A 16,431-nucleotide genomic window follows, 5' to 3' on the forward strand; every position below is an offset into this window, starting at 1 on the left:
TTTTGTTTTTAGTTCATGTTTCAGGTTTTATCATACTTCCAGGGAACACGGTGTTCCTCAGGTTCTAATTTTGTCTTTGGCCTTTATGATGCTTTTTGGTTGTCATTTTTGTTTTCTTGATATATAATTCCTGATTTCCAGTTCAGTCACTCATTTGGGTCCAACTCTTTGCAACCCCATGTACTGCACACGCCCAGGGTACCCTGTCCATCACCAACTCCCGGGGCTTGCTCAAACTCATATCCATCGAGTCAATGATGCCATCCAACCATCTCATCCTCTGTTGTCCACTTCTCCCACCTTCAATCTTTCCCAGCATCAGGGTCTTTTCCAGTGAATCAGTTCTTCACATCAGGTGGCCAAAGTATTGGATCTTCAGCTTCAGCATCAGTCCTTCCAATGAATATTCAGGACTGATTTCCTTTAGGATTGACTGGTTTGATCCCCTTGCTGTCCAAGGGACTTTTAAGAGTCTTCTCCAGCCCCACAGTTCAAACGCATCAATTCTTTGGTGTTCACCCCTTTTTATGGTCCAACTCTCACACCCATACATGACCACTGGCAAAACCATAGCTTTGACTATATGGACCTTTGTCGGCAGAGTGATGTCTCTGTTTTTTAATACGTTGTCCATGTTTGTCATAGCTTTTCTTCCAAGGAGCAAGAGTCTTTTAATTTCATGGCTGCAGTTACTGACTGCAGTGATTTTGGAGCACAAGGAAGTAAAGCATTTCAGTTTCCATTGTTTCCCCATCTATATGCCATGAAGTGGTGGGACCGGATGCCACGATCTTATTTTTATGAATGTTGAGTTTTAAGTCAGCTTTTTCACTCTCCTCTTTCACCATCATTAAGAGGCTCTTTAGTTTCTCTTAGCTTTCTGCCATAAGGGTGGTGTTATCTGCATATCCTGCTGCTGCTGCTGCTTGCTTCAGTTGTGTCCGACTCTGTGCGACCCCATAGACGGCAGCCCACCAGGCTCCCCCGTCCCTGGGATTCTCCAGGCAAGAACACTGGAGTGGGTTGCCATTTCCTTCTCCAATGCATGAAAGTGAAAAGTGAAAGTGAAGTCGCTCAGTCGCGTCTGACTCTTTGCGACCCCATGGACCACAGCCCACCAGGCTTCTCCATCCATGGGATTTTCCAGGCAAGATAACTAGAGTGGGATGCCATCACCTTCTCTGGATCTGCATATCCTAGGTTATTGATATTTCTCCTGGCAATAGGAGAATCCAGCTTGTGAGTCCCCCCAGATATTCTATTACTACTACTACTACTACTAAGTCACTTCAGTCATGTCCGACTCTGTGTGACCCCATAGACGGCAGCCCACCAGGCTCCCCCATCCCTGGGATTTTCCAAGCAAGAACACTGGAGTAGGTTGCCCTTTCCTTCTCCAATGCATGAAAGTGAAAAGTGAAAGTGAAGTCGCTCAGTCGTATCCTATTCTTAGCGACCCCATGAACTGTAGCCTACCAGGCTCCTCCATCCATGGGATTTTCCAGGCCAAAGTACTGGAGTGGGGTGCCATTGCCTTCTCCAAGATATTCTATTACTAGATCATAAAGTTACAGCTTCAACCCAATGTGAAGGCTGATGCAAAACTATGAATTATCCAGGAAGTTTTTTTTTTGTCTTACCCAGAAAACAGGATCAGATTAATTGCCTTATTATCACTCCATGCATATGAGTGGATTTCTCTTGTCCACACTTTCATTTAAGTCACAGCCTTTGAGTGGCCAGACTTCATGAAGAATTTACTGCTCTCTGACTCTGGTCAGCACAAAGCCTCATATTTTCTCCCTGTGTAATTATTAAAACTCAATGCTCTTGATCACTCCTCTGTAATAACCACTCTCAGGACAGCCAAGGCATCCACTTAAGCTAATTGCTCCGCCTTTCAGTTTCCTTTTTGATTTTGACCCCCTGGGGATTCTCTTTTCCAATTTAACTCTGCATTTAAAAATCAATATTAATATGCTTCTTCCAGTTTGATAGCCAGAAGATTTTCATTTTATCTGTTTATGCCATAAATAATAGCCTTCATCCATCTTTAAATTATAGGTTTTGATAAGGTTACAGAAAAGCACAGAAAGTTAAAAACAATATAATAAATGAAACTATATTATAATTTTTGTTTTGAAGTGAGAAGTATCTGTACTGTGTTACATTTTGTTTACCCAAAAGTTGTTGCAAATTTATTTAACTATGGAAACTATAAATTTAGGCAGTTTTATCAGGCTTGTGCCTTTTTTTTTAAAATCCAGCTCTTCCTTTATTTGATTAAACTAATTAATTTTATTGAAATAGGTTTAATACAATATTAAGTTACTTTCAGGTATACTACATAGTTATTTAACATTAGGCTTGTGGCTTTTTGGTTTATTATATTTCACAAATTGAGAGTATAAAGTTTTGTTTTCACTTTTGCATATGAAATCTCTATGTAGGGATCATGGCAAATATAATATCTTTGTAATTATTTACTAATAATTAAATTATTATAATGGGTTAATAGTGCTTAATAGCATTATACTCAGATTTATTTCACTATTTCAGTACTGTTAGATTTTAAATTGCCTCTAATTTTTAAATATCATACAAAAACCAAACCAAAATATACTTATGCCTGTGAACTCCATATTTGGATAATTTCTTAGGCTATGTCTTAAGAAGTAATTCTCATGTTGGTTTATTAATATGATAGTGGGAGCCTCCCTGGCTTCCTGTAAGTAGTGAATTACAGCTAGAGAAAAAATATCAAACACCTTTATTATTCAGAGTTATTGAGACTTCCTTCTCCTTTTAGAAGAGAAAGCCTGTTAAGTCCCTGTGGTCATAAGTTCACATAAGATATACTTCCTTTTATTTTCCAATCCAACCCTAGATTCTGCTGTCTTGGTAAAAATAAACCCCACCATTTGTGCATAGCTTTTCCTTTCATTTTAGGACAAATTGGCAAAAACAAATTGTAGTAATTGAAGCTGAGAATACAAAAAGAGTGCTTCCTAAAGGAAGGCAGTTGGGTCTGAAAAAGGATCAAGAAGCCATTTCCTCAGAAGATTGGAAGGACTGATCATTTTCAGTCTAAAAGAGAATAGGAGAGTTCTTAGGCCTTTCTGTTTGTTTTTCAAGTAGATGTACTATCAGGTCTGACAATCCTATTCAGAAAGAATTCTTTCATTGATCCATGACAGCAGAAAAGTGACATTTTACACCCTTTTGTTGAGGTCCTTTAATGGACCAGAACCTGGTGGTCCAGAATCGACCGATGAGAAAGTAAAGGAGAGAAAAAGAGGCTGATATTCCTTGGTTTACTCAGAAAGCCAGTGAAGCCCCTGACATGGGGCTTGCTCTGTTCACGAAGGCTTCAGGTGCCCTCTCGATGGGGTGAAGGCCTTCTCGAGTGGGTCTTATAAACCCAGGCAGGAAAGTGAACTCAGAGAGCCTCTGCGCTCCAGGGGATCAGCCTGAAAAAGAGAGAGAGGGGGAGAGAGAGGGAGAGAGAGAGAGAGAGAAAGCAAGACACAGGAACCACAGCTCTGATGGAGCAAAGGTGTTTTATTCAACATTGTGTAGGTATTTATACTGTCTTACAAGATAGCTATTTCAGCAGAGTTAAAATCAAAACTTACAAGGAAACATGAGGTCATCCATATGAAAGAGAGAAGGTTATAAATAATCACTTTTACCATATGGTTCATAAAAAGGAAGAGGGTACTTATCACAGTATAGAAAAACTAACGAAGGAAATGCCTGGATTCCTCAGCCCCTGGGAGAGGCTTGCCTCTCCTCTTAATTCCTGAATATTCAGGAATTAATAAGGAACAGAGAGTTCCTGACAGATCCAAAACAGCACACTGGAAGCCTCCTGTTAAATGCTTCCTGACACCCTTTGAACTGTATGGTTTTATACATTTGCAAAGTGCAAGGATCCACAGATTCCATTGTGATTATCAAAACACCAGGTACAACCTGGTTGACCACATGGTCACAGTGACCCATAGTGTCCACCTCTTTGTCTCTCAGGCGTTTCCTCAAAGGAATAGAAGGTGACTGAAGACTAGAGATAATTCTCCCAGGTCCTCTCCCTCACTCCTCATTCATTCCTTCTCCAGCTAACCCAAGTTTATAGACAAAAGTCAATTAACACACTTTACATTTACTGCCATCAAAACCCCTTTTCTTGACTATTCCCCTTGTCAACTGAAAAAGTGCACAATTTAAAAGTTGAGAATTTTGCTTTATGCAGCAAATTTTCTGAGAAATTCATGCCTTTCTGAGAAATTCATGGAATGAACCAGTCCATTCAGCTATCTGAGGCAGCTTCTCAGACAGCTCTGCGGGACTGCTCGGAAGAGGTCAGGGAGGAGCCAGGATATATAGGAGTTTTTGCAACAAAGATCAGGTAGTTGGAACATCAAGAGGTTACAGTTAACTTAAAACCAGGTATCTTAAGTTAATGAGTTTAAGCACTTTTCTATATTTGGGAAGATGCAAGTCTGGGCTCATTGAAAGCATTCCTTTGATATGTACCTTACCTATCCAGGGCCAGTATTCTGTTCTTTCCTGGTCTGACACCACTTAGGGTGTACCCTTGGGGATGACTGAAGTGGCTGAGGCCTTGGCAGTGGGCAACCTGTTCCACTTCCTCATGAGTTCACTTAGAGTTCACTTTAAGGCTCCCTGTAGTGGTTTGATGGCTGTAACGTCCTTTGTTTGTTGACATGGCAGGCAACATTTTTCATTCACACTGTATTGATGAGAAAATTTCCCACAGTATTTTTTTGGGAAATATTGAAAACTTCTGTGCTTTGTGAGTAACTATGTAAACCTCAATAGTACTGATTTGAATAGGATTAAAAAAATATCTCTCAATTTGCTTGTATGTGGGTCTTTTTATATATGCGTGCTGTCGCTTCAGTCAAGTCCAACTCTCTGTGACTCTATGGACCACAGACCTCCAGGCTCAGAATTCTATCCAAGGGATTCTCCAGGCAACAATATTGAGTGGGTGGCCAAGCCCTCTTCCAGAGAATCTTCCCTGGAGAGAAGATCTTTTTATTCACTTGTATCTAAATGACTTAGAAACACTAAATAAGTTGAGTTTTATTTCTCTATCTTTAAAGGGCCACTAATCATTTTCAAAGCCAAAGCCTTTGACTGTGTGGATCACAATAAACTGTGGAAAACTCTGAAAGAGATGGGAATACCAGACCACCTGACCTGCCTCTTGAGAAACCTGTATGCAGGTCAGGAAGCATCAGTTAGAACTGGACATGGAACAACAGACTGGTTCCAAATGGGAAAAGGAGTACATCAAGGATGTATATTGTCACCCTGCTTATTTAACTTCTATGCAGAGTACATCATGAGAAATGCTGGACTGGAAGAAGCACAAGCTGGAATCAAGATTGTCGGGAAAAATATCAATAACCTCAGATATGCAGATGACACCACCCTTATGGCAGAAAGTGAAGAGGAACTAAAAGGCCTCTTGATGAAAGTCAAAGAGGAGAGTGAAAAAGTTGGCTTAAAGCTCAACATTCAGAAAACGAAGATCATGACATCTGGTCCCATAACTTCATGGGAAATAGACGGGGAAACAGTGTAAACAGTGTTACACTTTACTTTTGGGGGCTCCCAAATCACTGCAGATGGTGACTGCAGCCATGAAATTAAAAGACACTTACTCCTTGGAAGAAGGTTATGACCAATCTAGATAGCATATTCAAAAGCAGAGACATTACTTTGCCAACAAAGGTCCGTCTAGTCAAGCCTATGGTTTTTCCTGTGGTCATGTATGGATGTGAGAGTTGGACTGTGAAGAAAGCTGAGCACCGAAGAATTGATGCTTTTGAACTGTGGTATTGGAGAAGCCTCTTGAGAGTCCCTTGGACTGCAAGGAGATCCAACCAGTCCATTTTGAAGGAGATCAGCCCTGGGATTTCTTTGGAAGGACTGATGCTAAAGCTGAAACTCCAGTACTTTGGCCACCTCATGCAAAGAGTTGACTCACTGGAAAAGACTCTGATGCTGGGAGGGATTGAGGGCAGGAGGAGAATGGGATGACAGAGGATGAGATGGCTGGATGGCATCACTGACTCGATGGACGTGAGTCTGAGTGAACTCTGGGAGTTGGTGATGGACAGGGAGGCCTGGCATGCTGCAATTCATGGAGTCGCAAAGAGTTGGACACGACTGAGTGACTGAACTGAACTGAATCATTTTCTGGGCTGGGAAAGGTGGTCTCCAGGTGACTTCAGGCTGACAGATTGGCAAATGACTTAAGAGTCTTACTAAAATGTAGAATTTGATGTGATAGTATTGAAGGGGAATCTGAGATTGTGTTTTACCCACATGCTCCCAGGTAATACAGATCATACTTGCTCCAAGGACTATGTTGTTGAGAAAAAAGCTGCTGTATATCTGTCAATTGGCAAATAAGGAGTTTAGTGGACTATTAAGTAGATGTGGAAGCTATAATAAGACCATTATAAGGCTTTATTCCCTAAATGTGATGAAAACATTGAGTCTAACTTTTCTGCTGTGATCAGTCCTTGATAGAGTTACAGGCATTAGAGTATGTGCATGCATGCAAAGTCGCTTCAATTGTGTCTGACTCTTTGCAATCCTTTGGATTGAAGCCTGCCAGCCAGGCTTCTCTGTCCATGGGATTCTCCAGGCAAGAATACTAGAGTGGGTTGCCATGCCCTTCGCCAGGGAATCTTCCTGACCCAGGGATCCAACCCTTGTCTCTGCATTGGCAGGTGGGTTCTTTACCACTAGCACCACCTAGGAAGCCCAGGCAGTAGAGGATGCGTGTTTAAATCAAGATCAAAGGCTTTGGGAAAACGGTCCATCAGCTTGAGATTCAACCTTCTCTGTTAAGTGTTCAAATTATTTAGTAAGGTGGATGAGGTATTGATTATTCATGGGATTATTTCAATATTACCAAGACACCAAAAGACAACTGTTTATTCCTATCATAGAAATATTTCAAAAAATTAAATAATTCATTGTTGAGCACTACTCTGGAATATACATTATGCTAAGGTGTTGGTAAGTGGTAAATACCTTAAAGTCTTCAGAGAAGTGGGGTTCATGCCCAAGTTGTCTGTGAATTAGCTGTTGCTGTGTAACAGGTGAACCCAACAGCTCAGTGAACAATTAGCTCGTAACTCAGTGGTTGATAGCTTAGACTGGACTCAGTTGAGCAGTTCTGGTCCCAGGTACTCTGTATGCATCTTGGCAAGTCGGCTAGGCGGCTCTACCTTTGGAGGTTGGCTGGATAGCACCTGGAGGAACAGCTGAACTCTGTGTCTCTCATTGTCTGGTAGGAGAGCCTTGGCCTGTTGACACAGCACCTGAGCAAGGAGAGTGGGAGCCAAAGGCCTCTAGAAGCTCACGTTCAAAAATGGCCCATTGCTCCATTTGTCATATTCCTGTGGTCAAAACAAGTCACAGGGCCAGTCCTATTCAGGTTATAGAACAACACACTCTACCTCTTGGCAAGGGGGCTGGAAAACGAATGATTACATTACATTTGTGCAAGCAGTCTGCCACTAAAATGTTGCATGCTCTGGATGACTTGTCATATTGTAACTGAAAGTGGGGTCTGGTTGCTCACTGCTCAAAAGCCAATAAAGAGGCCAGGTTGGCAGAATGGATAGTTTGCTTTATTTTGGATGCCTGTAACTGGGGTTGGTGGCTGGGGTAGGGACAGATGCTTGTCCAAACGTCCACTCCCCCTGTGACAATCAGTGGGCAAGAGCTTTTATAGACAGAGGGAAGGGTCTACCATGTAGAATCAGCACAGTCAGCTCTGACAGTCTTCATGAAATTGATCATCAGTGGTCTGACCATCATCATCTTGATTGTTTTAAATGCAGTTAATTTTCAGTTCTGTAGTCAGAGTCGGTTCATTTCGATTTCCTTGAGGCCAGTTCTTGGAATTGTGGCAGATTAAGACATGGCTGTAGTCTGGTCATCATGTAGCTGACTCCTCCAATGGGTGGAGGTTTAAGTATCTGTAAGACAGCTCATAGTCTATGGCTAAGAATATTATCTATAGCCTGTAAGAAGGAACTAAAGGTCCTTGACTATGCTTACTGACTAAACCATTATTATTTGGTCTCCTTTGACTGTTTTCCTTTGTTTCTTCATGTTTTCACTTCTCTGATTAAACTTACTATTTAGCTACAGGCAGAGGACATAAGGGACAATATTTCTGAGATATGTAGAAATTGGGGTAACCATTGCTTAGCCTGTAAATTGGGGGAACAGTTCTCTTTAAACATTCACTATGGGAAAGATGAAAAAACTTGCATCACAAGGCTAGCAAAATCAATTAGCTAGACCAACTTGGATTCACTTTTCCAAATATTATATGTGATGAAACAATTCTGGGTAAAAATGATCAGCTAAGCTTTCTCTCTGTTAAGAGAACTCATCATTAGAATGTTTACAACTCACTCATGTATACTAGCTCACTGAATACTGTTAATCAAACCTGTTTAATTAACACACAGTAAACTCAATTTTTTAAAATTGTTGATTAATAGCTCTATTTATATTTTGTTAAATTAGCTGAGTCTTGAGTGAAGGATTGGCTAGTGGTTATAAATACAACCAAGGAAGGATATTGTCTTCAGTTTTTATACTTCAGAAATGAAAAAAGTATTAAATGTTAACAAACAAACAACATTTTTGAAGAATGTAGCAACTTTCAGTAAGCTCCTTTATGATAAGATTGCATCAGAAGAAAGATTTCTGTATTTGTTGTTATCAAACTTAATTATATAAACATATTTAGAATATTTTATTTGAAATAAGATAAGACTGTTGAAAGATAAATAATTTTCTTGGAATAGCAGAGGCATGCATGAAACTAACAACACAGATTATAAATTTTTTGAGGCATTAAGATATATTTAATAGATAGCAAGGGTTTCCCTAGTGGCTCAAATGGTAAAGAATCTGCCTGCAATGCAGGAGACCTTGGTTTGATCCCTGGGTCAGGAAGATCTCCTTTAGAAGGGAGAAGCTACCCCCTCCAGTATTCTTGCCTGGAGAATCCCATGGACAGAGGAGCCTGGTGGGCTACAGTCCATGGGGTGGCAAAGAGTTGGACCCAACTGAGCGACTAACACTTTCACTTTTACTTTTTCACATGAAAAATGTAGGAAGTATATGTTCTTACTCAGTAGGCCCATTATTAGCATTAGAGTACAATAGTTTTGAAACACATTGTTCATTGAAATACATATATTTTGACTTCGCCTTTTTCTAGACCCTAGAGAAACCATTATCTGTATAACTACATTAAGAATAGTTTCTTGAAATTGACAGTTGTAAAATTTTATATGCCTGTTTGAAACGGTATCATTTACAGAATCTGCAGCTCACAGTGGTGCCAGTCACCTGTCAATGCTGACAGATCTTGGTGGAGAGTAATTACAGATGTTGGTCTCAGCAGTCTGGATTCACGTGAGACTCTGGAGTTGCTATTCATCTCTTATAGAAGCCTCTCAAGGGCATCCATTTGTAAAATATAGGCCTTAATAGCTTCTGTTTAGATTCCATTTGTTAGTCATTTTCATTTTGTAGCTGTTAAACCAACAACTTAATATTTAAACAGATAAGCTTTCAAACCTATATGAAAAGCCTGTGTTGATGAATTGATATATAGTCTATGCTTCTTTTCCATATCTTTTATGATTCTTCAAGACATTATCTGAAGGCAAGCAGTGTGCTTCAGTATATTTGCATACTGTCTAAGCACAATCCCTGCAAATCCTGAAAATCAAATGAGTCTTTCAGATCATGAAAAAATTGAGAAATAAAGTGAGTCACATTTGGTAGCTTCCTTACGTAAGCGTCACCACTCTTAAGTTTTGAGAGTTTCAACTTCTCGGTTAACCTAATATTTTTAAAACTTGCAAAGTGGTTTTCTACTCAGTCATCCTTATTTTACCTTCATGTGAAAATACTCCTTTAGCATGGGTGATTGGATCAGCAGAAAGAGACGATTGGCATAGACAGACTCAACTGCATCAAAACCAAATCATTCCAATCTCAGAGTACCAATCAGCCTTCAGATGCCCTTGAATTAACATGAGTGAAATGCTGTTTCAACTGCCAAAGATGTTAAAATGGAACAAGAGCTATCAAATTAAGGCCAGGATCATTTTTTTCACACTTTGATTACCTTAAATGTTTAAAATTCAGAGCTCACTACTTTTGTGAAAGAACTGGAACCCAGAAGAGGTTTTGAAAACCACATATCTCTTCAATCATCCCGATTGTTTATTTGACTGTATTTTAAAATAACAAATGAAAAGATTTTGTAATCTTCTTGTAAGAAAATTAAACAATGTGTATAAAAGATATTTATTTATTGAAACAGAACTTTTTAACATATTGACTACACATTGCAATTGGAGGACCATGTTCACAATAATAACTATAGCTATAATTATGTTTCTTTCAAAGTATAACAAAATTAAAATACTGAAAATGAAGCACTGCAGAAGATAGGAGACTCTGCCTGTTCTTATATTTTGTTCTTGCCTTAGAGATGGTAATCTTAGGCCTTAAAGGATTTGGGGATTTTTATTTTACCACATTCAAAGAATCCCAACACTTCAAATTTTGCATCTATCCAAGCAACACAGTATAATGGAAAGAGCAAGGGCTTTGGAATCAACAAAACAATTTTAAGCCTTATCTTGCCCTATAACTTTAGGCAACTTCTTTGTACCTCAGTTTGCCTACTTTAAAATAGAATCTATCTTGTGAGGTTAATGTCACATTTGAAAATGATAATGCATGTAAAGCATCCTGGACAGCAGTTGAGGCATAATAAATGGTAACTAAATTTACTATTTCATCTATGTGTGTGTTTGTGTGTGTGTTCTCTATCAACAGTTTATTCTATAGGAAACAAGAGTTTCTGGGACTGCTTACACTCTTTCAAGTATGATTGCTTTTCTTCTTGTCATGGAATAACATGTACTTTGAATAAATAATACTTATTTTTATCTTTCTTGTATCAGTAAATTTTATGAAGTGCCTAACTAGAATTGAGATACTGTGTTAGGCCCTACCTAGTACATGAAAAAATGGTCAACATCATTAGTCATTAGGAAAGTACAAGTAAAAACCACATTGAGGTACCACCTCATGCTTGGTAGAATCAAAAAAATGTGAGAGAACAAATGCTGATGTGGACGTGGAGAAAAGGGACCTCTTGTGCATCAGTGGTGGGAATGTAACTTGGTACAGCCATTCTGGTAAACAGAATGGAGGTTCCTCAAAAAATTTAAAATAGAACCACCCTATGGTCCAGCATTTCCATTTCTGGGAATATATACAAAGGAAACAAAAACGCTAAATCAAAAACATATCTGCACCTGCATGTCCATAGCAACATTATTGACAGTAGCCAAGACATGGAAATAACCTAAGTGCTATCGGTGGATAAATGGATAAAGAAAATGTGGCATGGTTCATCCATAACAGACAGTGGAATCACTGTGCCATTTGTGACAACGTGGATGAACCTTGAGGGCATTCCAAGTGAAATAAGTCAGACAAAGAAAGACAAATTACTGTATGATCTCATTTATATGTGGACTCCAAATAAAATCACCAAACTCATAGAAAAAGAGATCATATTAATGGTTACCAGAGGCTGGGAGTAAGAGGAGGAGCTATTTGAGAAAGGTAGTCAAAAGGTAGTAAAAATTTCCAGTTACAAGGAAGTTAAGTTTAGGGATGTAATGTACAACTTGTTAACTGTAGTTAACACTGCTGTATGATATATTGGAAAACTGTTAAAAGGGTAGACCTTAAGGGTTCTCATCACAAGAATTTTTTTCTCTTTATTGTATCTTTATGAGATGATAGATGTTAACTAAACTAATTGTGATAATCACTTTATAATATATGTAAATCAAACCATCATGCTGTACATCTTAAACTCCTAAATGTGATATATGTCAATTATTTCTCAAAAAATAACAAAACCTTGGGAAACAAAAGATGATGATTTAAGCACTGAGTCAGCCAAAGAAATGAGTTAGACTGCCCCTTAACAGAACTTAAACTTGGAGATGTAATATTTGTATCTATACAAATATGACTGTGATACCAAATGTGGGATGATAAACTTAGTCACCAGCAGGGTACCATATACTGAGAGCAGAGAGAAGGTACTTGCCATTTGGAGCAGGAATAGGAGATGTCTGGGTGTGTGGGTAAAGGCACATGAGGGTGACCTTGAAGTAAAGCTAAGATTTAAGCCTGTGTTATTGGAGATAGGGGACTTCAAACAGTGAGCATAACGTGAGTAAAACAAAATAATGTACCTTTCATAGGGACTAAATAGTATGCCTAATTTATCTGGATGCTAGAATACAAGAAAAAGATAAAAAACTGAGAGAGATGAAAGTTTGCGAAAGAGGATGGTGTCAAATCACAGAAAGTCTTAAATATTGGGTAAGGACTGTTGACTTTTTTCTTTTCGTGGACTAAACATAGTGCGTCTTTCTGTTGGTGCTGACTCCTCTCTACATACTCAGCGTGGCTCAGCTTCTTCCCTGGGCCTTCTCCCTGATGGAGTATCATAAGGCTGACTTAAGCTTCAGCTCAGTTGAGTTCAGTCGCTCAGTCATGTCCGACTCTTTGCGACCCCATGAATCGCAGCATGCCAGGCCTCCCTGTCCATCACCATCTCCCAGAGTTCATTCAAACTCACGTCTCTTTTCTTTAAATGCCCTGGGTGTTGTCTCTCCTTTTCATTCTCTGCTTTAGCTCACGGACTGAGGCCGTAGGTATAGAACCAAGGTTAGGGAGCAATATTGACCGAGAATGATTCAGGGCCTGTTTGTCTTTTTCTCCAGACATCTCATAAATGCCTTGTCAATGAATGCCCACTGAAAGATAGAAGGACAGAGATTCTGAAAGATGTCCGGGAACATGCTGTTCTCAGAACAGCAAGAGGTGGGGGAATGTGTGTTTGGTGAAATCAAAACAAAATACATTTGTTTTGCTTCTTAGAAGTGAATGCTCTAATATTTTTCCAGTTTCAAATACTTCCTGTCAGACTTCAGGTTAAAACAGAAAGACATTTTTTTTAATATATATAACCAGAAACAGCAGTTTTTTTAAATATATATAACCAGAAACAACAGTCTTGCGAAAAATCACTTAGCTGTTCCATGTGTGCTTTTAAGAGCTTGATAAATGTCATTCTTTTTGCATGAAAATTCAGAAGGTCACAAAGGATAGAGGAGAACATTGTGGGTACATGACACCGCATCTGCTGAAGAGAGGCTCAGCCTAAACTGGTTTTTCCCTGAAACTCCACAGGAGGCCTTCAAAACTGCTGATGGTGGGCCCTCACATCAGAGGAGTTCAGTGAATTTTTACCCCACACACCACAGGAAAACCCAGCCAGGGTTGAGAGCCATTCCAACATTCTAAAGCCTCATTTTCCTGTTTAGAAACCTTAGCATCAGAGGTTGTAAGAGAGACTTACTCACACTGCTTATCACTACAAACACCTGGGCTGAGAACACAGTTCTCCAGAGTTTGTTGTTTTCTCATACATCGTGAAATTTGGGGGTTTATCGTCTATTAACTTCCAACATTAAATTATTAATTGAGGCAGTCAGCAAATTTTTGTCATCCATTATTCTAAGTAAAAGGAGTATAGCAGAGAACAACATCTCTGTACTCAGTGAGCTAGTCCTTGATGAGAGAAAGGAAGAAAGGATGCCTACAATGAACATAAATAAAAAAGTGAGGAAATAACTCAAGAACAGTATGGCGTGTAGGGATGGTGAATTGGGGCAGCTCTATTAGATGCTTGATACTTGTGGACACTGAGGACACAGAACTAAAATAACTCCCCAATGCCAAATAACTGGATTTGAAGTTTGAATAAAAACTGCCAGGAAATGAACATGGAAAGCAATCTCAAGCTGAAGTTTCAGTTTGTGCAAAGAAATGAATTTGTGACAGGAAACAGTACCTCATAGGGTTACAAATCATTCAGTAGTGATGGCGTGAATAAGGAATGCGGTTAGAACAAATAGACTTCAATCAGATAAGGAAGGGCAGTATGTGCCTTGCAAGGAGATTGGTTACTCTGCTCCCATGTGAGTGTCTCACAAACTGTAGTATGCATTCTGTTACTACATGGAGAATTTGTGTAACTGAAGACTGCTGGCCTGTCTCTAGTGTTTCTGATCCACTGGTTCTGATGCTGATCATCAGCACTACTTTGAGAAGCACATCTCAGGATAACAACACAACATTAAAGAAATTTAACGTGGGAAACATGAATAGATTTTCATATTGTTAACAGTTAACATGAGAAAAGTATAGAAGATATATCAGGGACAAAATGATATATTTGCTTGTTAAGTTATGACAGTACTATAAGAGGGAGATAATAAAGGCCTTTCCTAGGGCTGCAGTGGAAATGAATAGGAAGTAGGAAATGGGCATTTAAAAAATTTAACAGCTGGAGTTGACAAGTGATAGGACTTAGGAGCTGAGTTATTAATAATATAAATAAGGAGCAGAGTGGAATATACACTTGCTTGCAGGCATTTCATTTGAGTAATTGGATGGAAGGTAGTATTAGCAAAAAGATGAGTTCAGACTTGGCATGTTCATTTCTAAATGAGGTTCAGCATCACCTCAGGAGTCAGCTGTACACATCAGCTGCATCTCAGGAGGAAAAATGCCCAAAGACATTGATTTGAAAGTTGCCAATGTATGTGTAACTGTTAAATTTTATGAAGACTAACAGGAAGAAATGATCAGAGAGGCAGAAAGTATGAAAATTGAGAGAATAGAGAATTTCAAGAAACAATGCTTGATTGTGATAAGTACCCAAAGAAGTTGAGTAAAATATTTTGAGATTGCAGTTTTAGAGCCATTGGTGAACTTAGTGAAAGCAATAAGAGTAGTAACCTAAATTTTGTGGATTGTCACTGAAAGGAAAAATTAGGGATGTGGGCAAACATGTGCAATGCATGTATATTGCAGATTGAAGGCTCTTCTCTCTCTGTCTTTCACACATACACATACACACACAACTTCCTGTTGCCTATTAATAAAATTCATTCTTTTTTGTATATTCTTAACAAATTTAAGTATGAAGAATGCAAGTAGAAAGAAAAATTCCAAATGATGGCACTAATCCTCATAAGCCAATAGAATAATAAATATTTGTGTAAGAATTAATTGACTGGCAAAAGTAGCTTAATGTACTTTAAAAGAAAGACAGAAACTAATCTGAAAGTTTATTTTCAATATTCATGTCTCCAGCTTTTATTCTTAATAAAATAAGGATCTAAAAATCTTACTGATTTCAGGTATATACATAGACCTCTGCCACAATTTTTTTTTTGTAGTCTCAGATATTTCTAGAAGAGGTAACATAATATGGAAATATATATTATAATTATTTCAGGAAGACCTAACATAAATATTCAGAATGTTTGTGATTCTAAATTTTTGAAGAATGCCCAAGTCTCCATAAAATTTAGCATCACAAACATTTTTATATCTTAGGAACAAATCCACTTAAGCATTTTCTAACATTTCCCTATATTTCAGTAATAGATTCTATCCTAAAAGGACTTAGGGATACGCCTGTTCAACAGAAATATAAAGTGAATCACAGGTGTAATTTAAAATTTTCTAGGAGACATGTTAAGAAGGCAAAAACAGATAAAAGCCAGACAAAACTAATTTTAATAATGTATTTTATTTATCATAATATATAGCCAAGATACTAGCATTTCCGGTACCTTATAGCTCAGATGGTAAAGAATCTGCCTGCAATGCAGAAGACCTGGGTTCGATCCCTCAGTCAGGAAGATGCCCTGGAGAAGGAAATGGCAACCCACTCCAGTATTCTTGCCTGGAGAATTCCATGGACAGAGGAGCATGGTGGGTTACAGTCCCTGGGGTCACAAAAAGTCAGACATGACTGAGCGACTAACACACACACTAGAATGTCAATATGCAATTAATGTAAAATTTTAGGATATTTTACATTCTATCTTTTTTGCCTAAATCATCAAAATTTTATGTGTATTTTACACTTATGGCATGTCTTAGTTCCGATTTATCCACATTACAAGTGCTTAATGCACACCTGTGATAATGGCTGCCATACTGGGTAGTTTACACTTGACGATTTACTCTGTAGACTGCGTCTGTTATGTATAACCCAAACAAAATTTTATAGTAATGCTGATTTTCACCCTTGTTAAAATATTTCTTTTTGTTCAGTTCAATTCAGTCTCTCAGTCATGTCTGACTCTTTGTGACTCCATGGACTGCATCATGCCAGGCCTCCCTGTCCATCACCAACTCCCGGAGTTTATCCAAACTCATATCCATTGA

This window comes from Bos javanicus, chromosome 11 (genome assembly GCF_032452875.1).
Source record: "Bos javanicus breed banteng chromosome 11, ARS-OSU_banteng_1.0, whole genome shotgun sequence".
Lineage (NCBI taxonomy): Eukaryota > Metazoa > Chordata > Mammalia > Artiodactyla > Bovidae > Bos > Bos javanicus.